We start from the raw sequence: 16,441 nt of genomic DNA, 5'->3' as shown, positions 1-16,441 counted from the left end.
TGCTCAGTGCCCTCTGTTCCGGCTGATGTGAGTGGCAGAATTGTCAGTAGAGGGAAAGAAATTCTCTGTTTGCCAAGTTCCTCCTTAGTCTTCTTAGGATTATTTTCTCCAGTATATTTTCTACTAACTGTTCTAAGTCCCATGGGAACAAGTCCTTTCACCAAGATGTTTGTTCTGCCCATGGCTTGCAAGCAAGATTCACAAGGATGATGAGTCTCCAACCACTTACCCTAGCTAAACTGTACTTCATGCAGTTTTATTGCAACTGTTTTCTGCCTCTCTGCCCTGTCCTATTGTATTTACCAAGCTTATGTAGAATTTTAAACGACATTTTTCTGATCAGAGAGACATCCCCAAACCATCCTAGGTCAAAGTCTGTTAACACTCACCATGCTTGGACTTGTGTATTTCTTTCTATAAAAGGTCTCACTTGTTGCACATGCTTCTCAAATACTTTGAAATGCTTTGTAAGCTGCTGAGGACATATTTAAAACAACATTTTGCCACACCTAAATTTCTCATCATAAGTATAACATATCAGTTCTGGAAAAAAGATGCTTGGTTTTACACACAGGGAGTTAGCGTAATGAAGTCAGTGACTAAAGCCTGTTAGTGGGACTACTTAAAGGAAAGTGTAGGTATAAATGTTTGCAACAAGACAGGCTTTAATGAAAGTTTATGAGGACTCCTCTTTTCAAATTTTGAAGGCCATGGTCTCTTTGTAAGTGCTGGTATATGGATTTAGAAGCTTAGCTTGAGGTTCCCAGGTAAAAAACGATTGGCCTGTGTATACAGAATTACATGCAGAAAGCAGTACATGAAGAGAAAAACATCTTCCTTTAAGGGATAGTTGGCAGCTCTGCATTACTGAAGTCCTGGAATGCTTTCAAAAGAGGAAAGAAAGTCTATTAAGAACAAAAAACAATCATGATATGCTCTATTTTTTAAGAAAATAAATGCACGCATGAACCTGTGCAAAGTTCAGACACAAACATGTTAACATAAATTCTTATTAACAGTAATCATACGGCAAGAAATGATTCATCAGATCATTTTAATTGGCAGACGTCTGTGCCACCCACATAAAAGGTAACTCTACTACAGCTGTTCTGCTCTCTGTTTGCACTGTATGTGCTTGCCGAGCCAGAAGCCATTATGGTATTAATTTGACTAGCTCAGATCCATATGCCTCATATCTCCCGATAGCTGTAGGAATAGTTATAGCGTAAAAGGTGTTTCCAGGGCATGAAATCACATGGTTTTTTTTTAAAGGACTCTAGTATAAGTTTCTGATAACATGTCTGAACCCATGTTAAACACGTTGAATGCTAATGGAAAAAGAGTGTTTCACTGAGGTAGTGAGGATTTTGAAACTATGATTCACTTCTGAAGAATCAAACAGAAACCACAGCATCTTTGAGAGAAGAGATGGCTAAAAATGAACTTGTCAAATTTTAACTCTGGGGAAGTGAATAGTTGATAGGGGTTAAAGGTGTTTTTTAAAGTGCTTATGACAAGACCAATATCTGGAACTAACAGAAGGATGACAATTTCACAAAGGGGATTGTGAATTTTGTGCTGTTCTTCATTGGTTTTGATGCTGCCAAAAAGCATTTGTTGCGACTGTGCACATTCAGGTAAATCAGCTGCTCTTGCTGCAGCACACGGATTTACTCCAGGACTTACAGAGAGTTGTGGAGGCTGCTGCTAGGGGGATGATAATCCAGAAACGACCGAGGTGGTTCGTGGTCTGGAGAATGTTCTCGGAGTGGTGGAAATTCACCACTGAAGAATTCAAAGCACATACACATCCATATATCCAGGTAACGCTTTGGGAAGATGGTGCCAAACTTGTCTAATAGACATTGGTGTGCAATGCTACTTTGCAATTCTGTAAAGTATAAATTACACCATTTAAAAAATGCTAGGCAAGGTCACTGTGGAACTCCTGGGGATGTGCCAGCACCTTCAGGACATCCCAGCGAGGCACGTAAGTATCATTTTTCCTACACAGCAGATAGAGAAATAAGAATGACACACACTCGAAAAATGCCCTTAGGTAGGAGGGAGAGCATCAAAACCAAAAAGCAAGCCTTAACAAGAGTGGTCCCCACGTCACTGGTCATGCCCCGCTAGAAAGGGAGTCAATAGCAACTGTCTATCGACAGCTACCGGGCACTCTGGACACAGCAGTACAAATACAGAAACGCCTGATTAAGATGTCTTTCATTCTGTTGGTAAATGTACTCAATGAGGAGTCTAATCCACACTGCAGTGAAAGATGTTTGCACTCAGCTAATTAAATCTGAAGTTATTCTTAAGAGGAGGAGAGAATTGACAAGTCATACGGTGCAACTGTAAAGAGAAACAGCAAATGTTCTTTTAGCAAGTCAAAACAAATCCTCAGTTTCCTGGAGTCATGCAGCACATACTGTACAGCTCCGGAGAAGCAGAGTGTGCAAGTCATAAAAGAACCCCAGGCACTTCATTACTGGAAATGATGTAAGCTCCTGCTGCTCCTCGGCAGAAACGACAACAAAACAATGCTCGGGCCGCCGCCGCTGTCGGAGGCAGCTGTGCTTGAAATGTCGTCGCTGGCTGAGCCCTCCGAGCGACTGAAGCACAACAACGAAAGGGATGCCGTGCCTCAGTTTTTCTCCGGGTGCTGTCGAGAAGCTGGCAACTTGTGACATGGCAACCTGAAGGATCTGCCGGCTGTTCAAGAGGCTACGGTATTTTAAAGGCTAAGCCACTTGGAAAAAAAACAACCAAGTACTCCCCAAGAAAAATGACAAAGCCCTGGCGCTCTCCTTGTGCAGCCAAGAGAGCCCGAGCGTTCAGTCGGTGCGCGAAGAGCACATCACCTTGCTTTCTGCCCCCGCGGGCAAAGGGGAAGCTCATCCATCCAGCTCTCCTGCAGCAGAGATGGACTGCCTGGCAGGAGGACGCTGAAGGAGGAGCTTACAGGATCATGGGATGCGTGAAAAAAATGGAGAAATCCTCATTTGGCACACAGGGAACTTTCAAGGGGTTTTGCACATGAAAGTTAGTTTAATTCACATCAGGAAGTGAATTTAAAGGGCTGTATAAAGCCCGATAAAGATGTTCTTGGATGTGGATCAAGGGGCGAAGTTCTGTACGGAAACTGATCCGAGTAGAGAGTCAACTCAAAGTCGTCTCGTTTTTCATTAAAATTGTTTAGATGTGGAGTTAATCAGGAATACCTTTTTCGGAATGGCAAACATGTATATGAACCCTTAGTCTGTCACAATACAGACTAGCTTTTCATATTATTTTCCAGAGCGCACATGCTGCTGGAGCAGGTACAGATTCCTCTCCTAGGGCATATGCAAGGTTTAATCCAGAAACTAGTTAAGTCATGTGCAGGAATCCTCTGACTCCCAAAGCACATTGAATCAGGCCCACCGGTTCCAGCTGTATTAATCTACCAAGTAACGCTCTCCTGTTCCTTTTGATCTTTATCCTATTTCTGTAGCCTGCCTTTGGGTTACAGTTTAATCCCAAATACCTAATGAAAAAGCACTTTCTCCAGATTAAAAAAAAAAAAAAAAGTCAGGGGGTTTGTCCTCCTAGCCAGTATTTCCAAACAACTAGCTCATGGGACAGGAATTTGGAACAGGGAGTGTCAACCACCCAGTTCAGAAGGAAGTCTAATGATAAAAAAAATAATCCCAGATTGCATAATAATAAAGGCTTGAATTTGAATGTTTCATTGTAAGAGCACTTCAGTTGTTTAAACATGCTCACTAGGGAGATGAGCCCTCGGGAGCAAACATCAGCACGCAAACACAAAGTTTTAGCCCAGTGAACGGGTGCTCAGGAGAACCCCAAGGCAGATTAATATTTGTGAAGAGATCACATTCATCAAGTACTTTGAACAGTTCAAGTGATGAGATATGTAAGCAATATCTTTCTAATTTGGCAGTCTCATATAAACTTGGTTAACAAACACAAGAATAAATGAAAGTGCAAATTTAAAGTTAATTAACATAATAGTGTTTCTCTTGAGAAAAAGGACTCATTCCGCAGTTTGAAAGGAGCAGCAAAGGACACAACTTGTGCACAACGAGGTATTAAGGTACAAGGCAGGAGTTCTTCCATCCCGCACAGACGGACCTCAGCCTTCTCGCTTACTGTCTGTAAAACCGGCGTGTTAACGGCCGTGCCCTCGCACCCCACACAACCCCAACACAAACCGTGGATGTGGGCACCTCCAAGCAGACCCGAGCCTCACAACTGCAGCCCCCCAGCTCCCCACACAGAGGTGCAGTGCTTGAGCTGGCTTGTCAGACTCAAACAGAGCTGTTATTCGCTTTACCACGCACTTATTTCCTTACTTTGTTGAGGTTTGGGGGGGGATGCTTGGAAATAGGGTTTCAGATCCTGTATTGTTATTTTTACATGCAAAAAATGGGTATGAAAACATAGCATGCATTTTCTTAATAAAAAACCTATTTTCATATAGCAGATGGCTTCTGAGGATGTAGAGATTTACTACTACAAAACTGAAATAAAGATTTTTATAAGAAGGTCTAAACTGCCCAAGGGAATAATACCAGAGTGAGTTACGGATGTCATTATCCCAAATGAGAACTACTGAAATCTATGTACCACACCATCAGGAGCTCTGCCAAGGCCATGCTTTTTCCATATCCCCCCCGCCGCCAAGCCAGATATCTTATCTGACAAAAGCCTAAGCTACCCTGCGTTAGGAAACGGGCACAACTGATAACTAAAATCCTGCAGAAATCTATACAAAGTATCTCAACTATCTTTCCTGCACACAATAGCACCACAGATTTAATATCCCATGACCTTTTCATAAGTCTGGACATTTTTGTCCTTCAGCTTCCCAGCTGGATACAATAAAGGACCCCCTGAAACCTGGGAGAGGGGTGAGACTAAATACGGCTCATCCTGCATCTCAAATGATCGAGTTAGAAAATCTGCACGTGCGTAGTCAGTGGATGACAGGTGAATATTTTTCCAGCAGATTTTCTTTTTCTTTTAAAGTCTGCTGCTGGAAGCTGCTGATGCCAGTCAGAAGTTTAATCGCTATCCCAGGGAAGCTGAACTAGTATACAGAGAATAGGTGAGACAGCCAAGGATGTCTGCTAAATGGAGTTTCTCACTAGGGTATCACCACAAATTATGGATGCACAGACAAAACTCAGTGCATGTAGGCTTCCTATGAGATCCACTTCACTCCTCCTGCTATATAGCCATAGCTGAACTTCTCTATACATAAATATTACCAGTACATTAACAGCACACAACTTAACCAATTCAACTCATTTGGCCTCAAAGCCAAGAAGTCTATAAACAACTGAAACTCTGGAAAAAAGATTTTACATAAACTGAAAGTCATTACCCAACGTGGATCGTTGCTAGGATGGCTTATAATAATTTACTCCTAAAAACTGCGATCTTTACTGGTGTTAAGCAATTAGGGCTTGGCTTTATCTCTTTGGAAGACAGAGATAAAATAGGTAAGAATACGACCACGTGCAAACCCTAGATTTAATTTCCATTAACGCATATGAACTCCCTTGCCTTTTTACCTGGGGCGAGCAGTTGGAGGGGTCAGCAGTAGCATTTGCTTCTGCCATTCCCCCGCCAGCAGCTCTCTCCATGAGATGGAGCTGGACCGTACCTGTGGACATGGCACTTTATGGATGGGTTTGATCCTGGCCGTTGGCCCATGGGACATGATGAAGCTATATACCCACAGATGACATACAAACAGCTGCTCAAACCGAAATTCAGCCAGGCTGAGAGAGAAGTCAGAGGTGAAACTATTTTGGCCTGGTCCTTAAACTCTGGCTACCAATAAAGCATCTGAAAAACCACCACCAAGAACTGCAGGGATGAGGATGTGAGTCTGTTCCAGACAGATGCTCTCTGAGAGCTTCGAAGATTCAAACTGCTTTAAAACAGTCATGGTAGAAGGTGTCTGATACAGAACATCAGCCTCTACCTGCAATGAAGCATGTTGGAGAAGAGTGAAAAAAAAAAAAGAGAAAAACCAATACAGCACTGTGGTCTTTTTTAGTTAGCACGTGAACTATTTGCCGTCTTGTCGTGGTTTAACCGCAGCCAGCAACTAAACACCCCCCAGCCGCTCACTCACTCACTCCTCCCCACCTCCCAGCGGGATGGCGAGGAGAATCGCAAAAAAGTAAAAAAGCAAATAGATTGAGATAAGAACAGTTTAATAACTAAAGCAAAATAAAATATAATACTAACAATAATATTAATAAAATGCATTAATAGCAATAATAATGAAAAGGAATATAACAAAAGGACAAAACCCAAGAAAAGACAAGTGATGCACAATGCAGTTGCTCACCCCCCACTGACCGATGCCCCAGCAGCGATCCCTCAGCGGTGATCGGCCCCTCCCGACCAGCTCTCCCCAGTTTCTATACTGGGTATGACGTCATATGGTATGGAACATCCCTTTGGCCGTTGGGGTCAGCCGTCCTGGCCGTGCTCCCTCCCAGCTCCTTGTGCACCTGCTCGCTGGCAGAGCACGGGAAACTGAAAAATCCTTAACTTAGGGTAAGCGCTACTTAGCAACAACTAAAACGTCCGTGTGGTATCAACATTATTCTCATACTACCTCCAATACACACTGTACCAGCTACTAAGCAGAAAATTAACTCTATCCCATCTGAAACCAGGACACATCTCTCTTCATCTGTACAGCATTTTTTTTTTTAGAAAATCAGGGAAACACTGCTTGATCTATAGCTTAAACTAAGTCTAGCAAACCATTCAAATGCTTTCTGCACTTAAATACTTCACCAAATCCTTCATACTTCCCCCCCCCCATTTTGGAGCAGTCATGGAAAACAAGAAACATTATAATTTTAGATAAAAAAAGGATACTTAAAAATATTTTATGTTTCAGAACTTACATGTGATAAAATCACAATGGTAGAAAATTCACAAGCTTTCTGAATATCAATACTTTAATCTTATAAAAGGCTTTTATGCAAAACAGAGGAAACCTTGTGAAATACGGTAGTTTATCCCACTTAGACCAAGAATGTGTAACAGTAAATAAATGTAATAATATGCAGCTTGATGAAACCAGATCCTTTCCCTGTATATTTTCCAGGAAGCAACTTCACTGGCACTTTGATATAACACTTTGTTATGTGTTACCACAGCACTCTCAAATTCCAGAATTTGCATCTTTTTCCCACTGGCAATACTGTTAATAAAACAAAATGGGCAATTTTCTTTTAATGTGGAGTTATGCTAACCAAATACAGACACATATATGTAAGCAGCTATATAAGTAAAAACACAGTGCAAGAACCAAAGCCTGGATTTTCAGAAAAACAGGGGGTTGAACTCTCTGCGAGTATCTAGCCACCTTAGCTAAGAAGATGTATTTTAAAAGTTTCAAATCCAAGCATGCTCTGAAAAACGAATCACTTACTTTTTGCCTGCTGAGGAATGGTTGAATGTAAAGACTCTTGCTACAAGTGCACATCACAAGTTCCTGGGGCTAATGACTTGAAAACCTGTCTCTTATTTACATTTCTGAATTGGACCTGGATTCTTGAAAATCTCATCTGAACTGTGAATACACAACCTAACTTCCAGACTATAGCAGCAGCTCTTTCAACACGCCAAAAGGGAGCATGCCACAGTGGAGCCCACACTTGCCACTCGGTTAGGGCACATTACCGTAGGTGCTATTTCTCGAAATTATCACCTAATATTTGTAACTACTGGTGCCAGACATATTACTATAGTCCTGTATACATGGTTTCCCTTCAGTTACAGATGGAATATTTAATATCTGAGCAGCCAATGCATGGGGAGACTTGAACCCTATCAAACCTGGAGAGCTATCAGGGCAGATGTGTGATGAGAACCAAGGCCACATGCTACTAAAGCCCTCCTGAAACAAGTACCGTGGGTCGTGCCCTCCTTCGCAGTTCGTTAAGAAGCACTGACTGCATTCTGTCCTTCCTGAGCCTCTGCTGCCAATGTCTCGTCCTCCCACCGTGGCAATGGAGCTGCCTGATGATAAAGCAAGTTTAGCGGTCAGTCATTTTAGGAGGAGCTTGTCATGAATTTGATGGAGAAATTGCAGGTTGAAATTGTACAGCTTTTGTCACGTAGGAGGTTGGACTACAGAATAATTAAGATTCTCCTCTTCTACATCTGCGAACCCCAGAAACTAACCTGTGAACCTAGGGGAGACTTAAGCAAGCCAATTATCTCTGAGTAATCTGATCATGTAGCATTTAGGTTAGGTAGATATTAACGTAGTTGGACATCACTGTTTTCAATAATACTGCAAGGATTTTCTTTTTAAGCTGTTTGCTGCAACTAACTTTCAAAAGGCAGTACTTGGCTGGGGTATTGGCACTTCCAAGTGTGATTTCTGTACAAGAAAAAAAAGACTGTAAAAGTTGTTCCCTCTTCCTCAGTCTGGAAATGTACCTTCTTTCTTTGCTGCTGATGTTAGCAGGAAAACAAGCTTCTACTGGTTTTCACTCCCAGTGGTTTTCTGAACACTTAATAAACTTAAGGTAGGGTAAGCGGAATTCTGTATCACTGCACACATTGGCATCAAGCTGGTCTCACAGAATTTGATTAGTGATGCATCTAAATTGGCTTAGAAGTCAATTAATTTAAATTGCTGCAAACCCACCCCTGATGTGGACACATTTAGAAGTGGGTATGACTGATAAAGTCTTTTTTTCAACTTAAATGAAAATGCAGTGGAAATAAGAGTGATTCCCTCAGAATTTATTCCAATTAAATGTATCAGTTCAACGATTTTAAACTGATTTCCTTTCATGCCACTGTGTGCAAACAAGCTCTACATTGTTATCAGTTACATCCATTTGAATCCACTGAAAAATTGTATAGGTACGATTTAACCCAATAATGATTTGTGAAGTTTAAGAGTCCTCTTGAATTTTCTGGGTCAAAATCAGTTCTCAGGGTTGCTCTATTTGAGTTCATTTGTGCCTGCATGGTTTAGTTGCTTTTATATCTGGGATTTTTTTAAAAGCTCCAGTAAAACACAGAACACAATGAGCAGCGCTGTTGCTGATGAACTTTTCAAAGCTGACTCACACTGGGGAAGTTCTGCACTATGAGACAAGTGTATATGTACATATAGGACAGTTATATTCCTCCAGTCATTAGGGGCCTGGTACTCACGGCGAGTACAGAAATGTAGGGACACCAGTTTTGCATGTTATTCAACCCTAAGGCTCTTCAGAGGCTTTTGGGCAATTAAGAAAGTCATTGCTCTGACAGACTATTCAAATGTGTTTAACACAACCGATACGAGATGGAATGTACTAGTTTTGGTACAGTAGCCACCTACTTTATTAAGCAAACTACCTCATGATGCTGATGAGCATAGGTTGTGATCCCTCACAGCAGAAAGCACTTTGCCACCCAATCCAGCGAAGGACTCAAATCTCTTTAAACTCTTTAAAGAAAGTACATATTTAAGCTTTTTTGCTCAGTCTCTGATGGCATCAAGGCTTTACTGCTTTCATATGGTCTCAAAAGTCCACCTTCCAACTTGTTCCGAGAATCTTAGTTTATGCTACTTGATATCTCAGATTCTATTAAATACTTTGGCTAAGAGTTAAAAGTTATTCAAATGACAGCAATGATGAAGGGCTGCTGTGTTTTAATCAGATATATGTTGGGAAGAAACTGTACAAATGCCAAAGACAAGAAAATAAAAGCCAATGCAAACTAAAAGAAGAATGTGTTTGATAAAAACAACACAACTTTTTAGCTACTATAAATTGCCATGAAGGACCACAAGAATTGACTTGTATCATTTTACCATCAGTTCCAATGCAGTTCACTGTAACTCAAAGGGGCCATGCAGGTATAACAACACACTCTATTATTCTCATAGATAATTTTAATAAACGTAAATGTGGCAAATCAGCATTCAGGAAGGAAAGTATCATGTGGGTATTGAGCAAGAACCTCTGTTCAGCCAGGGAAGTACTGACTTGTTTTTAAGCAGCCAGTACTGCGTTTTTCAGCACACTTATCACTTTTGGGGTGTTGCAGTCCAATCAGGAACGTCTAAAACAAGCAAGTTATCCTCCTGTGTTTCCTAAAAATCCAAACCAAAACCAAAAGCAAGAGGAAGAAGGAAGGGAAGAAGATCAATTACGACTAAATCCATGCTCCGGGCTGAACAGTGACTTGTCACCTGAGAGAGAGAATTATGACCCAGCTCAAAAGTTCTGGCTCCCCTGATGAGGTTCTGAGATGCCCTCCTAACAGCCACCTGTCGGGACAGGTCCTCTGCTGCCGGGGGGGAAATCCAGTCCCTTCTCAAAGGAGGAGGAAATGTAGGCAAAGGGTTTACACAAGAAATTATACTTATCTTTGGCCTAATTTCAGGTAAAACAGCAAAACGGACTCAAGCTTGAGGACATTAACATTTTTCAAAACCTAGAAAAAATGGAATTGTTTGGTGAATGAGGCATATGAAAAATCCGTATGAAATACGTATTCTGTGTTGAGAGGAACCAAAATCTACACCAAAACCTGATTTCTATCTTTCCATTTTACAGAATGAAGTTACGTCCTTGCTCAGTGACAGGTTTGAGGTCAAAGTGTGACCTCATCCTTTTATCTATTTGCTTGTTTTTATCACAAGAGTCCTGGTTAATAATGCCACGAATCAGCTGAAAACACTGGGCTTGGCGTGAGAAATTCCTAACGATCAGCCTGAGTGTCCAGAGCACAAAAAACACTGATGTCTCATTTACAGCCACCATAGTGTACAGATGAGAGCGTTTCAATAAATCTGAGCACAAAAATCACTTCTTTTTGGGAGTCCTGAACTAGCAAGAGGACATCACCAACTCTCAGAAGACATTTAAAGAAAGATGGTAGCCCTGGCACACATGGAAGAGGACAGACCAGTCTTGTGCTACTTTTAAGCAAGGTTTGAGTGAAAGACATTCTCATTTCTTTCCACATATTTATCCATTTATTAAAGAAATGCCTGTAAAACAGGTCTTGAAGAAATTCAGATTCACAGTTTGTCGGAGATGTCAGACACAAACTCCCATAACTTCCTTGGAGCCTCCATCAGCTGCATGCCTGATGATAGTCCAAGAAATTTTTTTTTCCCCTATTTTTTTGTTTCTTTTTTATTTAAAAAACACATCAGTCTAGTAGAGGTGGAAATTTTAAAACTTACCAAAAAGATCCTGAAATCCTGATGGCTAAATTAATGTTATATCATTCCAGTGGCAAAAATCAGAGGTTTATTTTACATAATTTCCACAAGGGCAAGAAGCATTGTCACAGTAAAGAACCAATGTGAATAAATTTTTCTCTCCCAAACCACATAACATTTATTTTCCACTTAAAATTTCCTTTAGCCGGACATTTCAGAATTAGTGCTCATGGTCTCAGCCTGGGATAAACCTCCCTTTTCTCTAACCCTTAGACAGCAAAATAATATTAGCATTTCTCACTTTTACATAATTGTAAAAAATGAATGATGCATTTTGTACTGGCTTAGTTAAAAGATAAACCCAGACGTTTTGTGCTGGCTAAGTTAAAAGGCAGACCCAGGCCACCTATTTAATACATAAAAAGAGAAAGCAAACACGCCCAAACGAATTTTGACACTTCAAAGTATTTAGACCTTTTGAATCTCTAGACTACAGAAATGTTTTCTGAAGATCACAAGGCCAATACAAAATCTTTGCAAACACCAGCAATGCAAATCCTACAAATCCGTACAATTTCACCTGTGCATAGCAAATCCTCCACACCTCTAAGTGCATGAGATGCAGGAAAGATCAAATTTTTAACCAAAGCTCCAGTTTTTGAGTTCTCTCCTTACCATTTTCTGCCCCAGCATAAAACTTCTTAGTCACTCCTCTTAACAAGACCCCTTTATCATACACACCTATTCCTCCTACAAACTTGGTGTTTCTTTTGGAATAAAAATCTGTCTCTGAGACTTCACTGGCTCACGGTGAATCAGAAAGGAACCCAAACCTCTGGCTGAAGATGCTCCCATGGGCTTACGGGATGTGAAAGAAAGGGGAAGAATCAGGCCTGGATCTTCTTGTCCAAATTAATCCGTTAAAAATAAATAAATAATTGCACTAATACAAGTAGCTGCAAACGTTTGACAAAAACAAGGATGCTCAGCCGAGCAACCCGCAACCTGATTCAACTCAGGCTGTTCAGTTTGGCTCTCCTTTGCTTGAAAACCTGTATATGACCTCGACTTCTGTTTGCGCGGACGTTTGAAGGATGTCTGTAATACCAGCACCTCTATCTGCCTGGTTAACACTGCTGAGAACATGTGGTTATTCATATTTGTTATTCTCATCAAATTACAGAGTCTGAGTAGTATGACTGTCAAATACCAATCACCCAGCACAAATAGCAAATAATTAAAATGGACAGATGATGAATAATCCACAGGCCAGGGTGTACTTTTCATAAATCGTCTGTTAACAAATGATAAACAAATACCTGTGTAATAGTGAAGACTGTTTGCAAACAACTTAGAACCGACAAAAATTAAGAATAAATAAAAATTCAAGAATAAAATCAGTTCCAGTGAGTAAATCAGTCAGCTCTTGTTACCAGCAATATTAATATCATATACTTTTTAGCACGGGGATCTAAGAGGATACACAGACTGTGCCTAGCTGTAGGTCACAGCAGCATCATCCACGGCTGCACTGCACCCAGCTGAGCTGGACGCTTTCCAGAAGAGCTATTACTCTGGAGTAATTACGCATTTTGGAAATGGTTTAAACCAAACCACTACACCCCCACTTTTTATTTGGGATTAAGGGTATCCAGATGAAGAGTTATTCTGGAATAACCACAGTACTTTTGGAGAATTTCCAGATTTAGGGAGACTTTGCTGGGGAGAGGAGGGCAGCACACTGAGCCAAAAGTCTCCTCTCGCGACCTCTGCCAAAGTGCTGGCGGGTCGGATTCGGATTCCCTTCAGCTCTGAAACACTAAAAAGGGCAACATTCAAAGTACTTTGGCTGAATGATTTGGGTGAAGAAAAGAGCAACAAAGTGTGTGCATGAACTCGCTGCTATCTAAGATTTCTCAAGGCACAGACTTCCCCACCTGCAGAATCATTAGAAAAAGCGTGAACAATTAGGTTTTAGTAATTTCAAACACAGCTTATTACATCCACAATGCCATTCTTTTGTGTGTAAAATTGCTGTTTAATCCATGTACACCGGGAGTGAAATCTACTCATAATATAAAAAGGAACTTTATTAACAGTGTTCCTGAATTTAGTGCTTAGGACTGTGGATGAGTCCTATTTTCCTTGTTATCCCATTCAGTTGACTTTTCTATACATGTCTTGAATGTGCTATGTATTAACAGCCAAGTAGGCCACCACAGCAGTCTTCTTTGAGACTGGGAACCCGCTGATTTGACCTGTTTATCAAGAGAAAAGTGTCGTCTCAACAGGACAAGATTGTTCCATATTTTCCTCCCTATTTTCCTCTTGTGAGCAATTTCTTTCTAATCTCCTAGATCCAAGTAAAAAGTCACTGGTCCAGAGGATTTTTTTTCCCTTTTTCTTCTTTTCTAATATTTGTACATCATTCAAGAAAGAAATACAGAAACATTTTTCTTTATATAAAAGTTTAAATTGTGAAGTTGGAAAAGCATACCCTTAATGTTCTTTATATATGCCCCTGTGGAACCTCTTTGTGTCTGTTTTTGAGCACATGCAGTGGAATTTAGACTCTTAAAAGGGAAAATAAATATCTATATTGATGAACAATCCTATGAGAATAAATGGAAAAGTGCAAAACCTGTCATGACGGAAATGAGAAGAGGATCATTTCAAACCTTGCCATGTTCAAACAACAGAATGGACTTGAGGTCTGTTGGGCATGTTAGAGTCCTTCAGGACGGAAGGCACTATTCACTCTAATTTAAGTTAGTATTACAGTCAAAGAGCTTTCGGTTTAAAAAATGTCCTAAGCTGTTCTGAAATGATCCAGAGCTTTTTTTGTTTTTCTCACTTGCACTGGTACAAGTTAAAAGTAAGACCTCCTAGAACATTGTATTAGCCTCACTAAGGAGAACTGAGCCAACGGTACTTCCCCTCCCCCATAAATTATATGTTGTCAAAAGAAAAGCTAGGTTAAAAAGGCTACATTTCACATTCTTCAGACTGCTGCATGCCACTTGGTCAAGAACTGAGCTTCCCGTGACCTTCCACAGCCTGCCACGTGTGAAATTCACCCTACGTGACAATTTAACATCAGTTGCATCATTAACACATGTTCTTGTCTGCACAATGTTTTTTTGTACTTTGCCAGATGAGGCAGAGGCCAGATGAATTGTTACCGTGCACATGCGATTTTCTAAGAAAAACAATATGGGCATTACTATTCTTGGAAGTGCTTTTGGAAAATCTTACTCTACGCTGTATAATACGCATTAGGGTGACAGGTCGGCGAGGCGCTTGAAGTGTATGATGTGGAGTAAGAAGGGGGAGTCCACAAGTATATTAAATACCTGTGTGCATCTACTTGTCTGAACACACAAATACAGCCACCCATGCATACACATACAAAACCATGCTCATCTTGAACTCTGCCTTTGAGTTTTGCTTTCGTTCTCATCTTATATGATGCAACAAATTTCAAGGCATGCTTTTCTCCAGAGCTTTGATCTATATCTTTGGTTTCTTACAGGATGCTCCTTTTGGGTAGCATCGTCAGCTTCCTCAGCATATGAGACTGGGAGGGATTATTTGGTCTGTCCACGGCTTCCACACAATACATGTTAAGTCCCAAAGTATCTTGTAACACTGACCATTCTGACTCAAACCACAAAACACCCCCAAATTAAATGAAAACACACAGAACTTGCAGTAAAAAAATGCTAGAACCTCAAAAATGAAATGCTACGGGAAGAGAGCAGAAGAGCTTCAAGGGCTCGGCCAGTGTCATGGACCCTTCGACACAAGGGCGAAGCTGCCCAGATGACCCTTATCTACAGGGAAATTAGGTTTTTTGACACCACAGATTGGAGTTAAGAGGTTGGTGTCCCCAGCACTAACTGATTTGGATCCAAATACAACTTAGTTCCCCACCAGTTCTTCACTTCACAGAACAGCATACAAAGCGACACTCAGAAATTGTTTTTCTGGAAAACAGATTTCTTCAGCTTTAAGCTAAGTGTATATGCATGTGCATATATTTGTATAAAGGTGTTACTGGGACCTGGAGGGAATTACAGTTAATAGCACCAGATGTCCTACGGCTTTGTGTCAAAGACAAAAAACCTGCAGCTCAGTTGCTCGCACAACCTGCTTGCTATGGGCTAAAAAAAAAAAAAAAAAGTGCTTATGAACAAAATAATACACATTATTTCACTGCTCATTCTAGCACCAGCCCTGTAATTACTGCATTCTCAACTATCTTCCACATTCCCCTTGAGCTGTGAATTACAAGCTTTCAGCATATTGGATACTAGTACTGTGGCATGATTAGATTACCACTTCCACAGGTTGCCAAAACAGAAGAATAGCTCATCTAAGTATGAATAGATTCATTTACTTGCAGAGAATTTTCTTTACCTTTCAGACTAATCATCTGTGTCTAACAGAGGGTAAAAAGAACAGAAATTTCTTTGCAGGTTAGCTTCTTTCAGAAAATAAAATTAAACCCCTAGTTTTTGTATCCTGGCACTTGAAGGTAGGCAGGTTTGGGGGTTTTGTCTGGCTGCTCAGAAGAGAGCTGTTGTTTGCAGAACGCAGATACAGACCTGTTCTCTGTTGTAGACCGAACGCGTTAGTCACTAAGGAGGCTAGAGCACAATGGAAAGTAGCCATTTTGTGTTCATTTTAGTGCACAGCCTCGGAGAGGAGAAACGCACATATCCATGCCATTTTTGATGTGCTATTGAATAGAATATAAAGATTATAAATATTTTATTAGTCGTTTATGGGTTAAAAATGTAATTTGCACAGAATAAATATTTCCCTTTGGAATTCATGAAAACATAACAGGTTTGAATTTGAAATAAGAACCAGCATTTGAGGATATTTGTTATTTGCAGGCTATTTATAGTGTGAACGTGTAACCGTGTATGTTCAGAAGTACTCAGATCGCCAGTATGCCAGCAACACCCGTTCCAGTGCTACCAAGCAGCCGTAACCCCAGCCTAACGGGCAGCGCCTACCAGATTCACAGCCCTCCGGTGGGGCCAGAACCGCGGGCAGAGCAGGCAGGGGAGTCCCCTCCACCGCCCGTTCCAGGACAGAGGTAACGGAGCACATGCTTGGCTTTTTTACGTGGAAGCTGATCTACTGCACGTGGCGACGCGGGTCAGAAGGCGCCTCAGTGGTTCACCGGCTCCACTCGCCCGCCGTTGC

The 16,441-nt window shown here is 41.0% G+C and overlaps 1 protein-coding gene across 1 annotated transcript in view; it reads right to left on the bottom strand.

Annotated features, from left to right (window-relative positions):
* Nucleotides 1-16,441, bottom strand: part of DLGAP1 (discs, large (Drosophila) homolog-associated protein 1) — a gene marked incomplete at its 3' end in the record, with an annotated part of 137,882 nt that overhangs the window by 26,312 nt on the left and 95,129 nt on the right. The window lies entirely within an intron of this gene.

This window comes from Cariama cristata, unplaced genomic scaffold, assembly GCF_000690535.1.
Source record: "Cariama cristata isolate BGI_N322 unplaced genomic scaffold, ASM69053v1 scaffold996, whole genome shotgun sequence".
In the NCBI taxonomy this organism is placed as follows: Eukaryota; Metazoa; Chordata; class Aves; order Cariamiformes; family Cariamidae; genus Cariama; species Cariama cristata.
The sequence above is the reverse complement of the archived record's forward strand: the minus strand, read 5'-3'. Positions and strand labels throughout refer to the sequence as shown.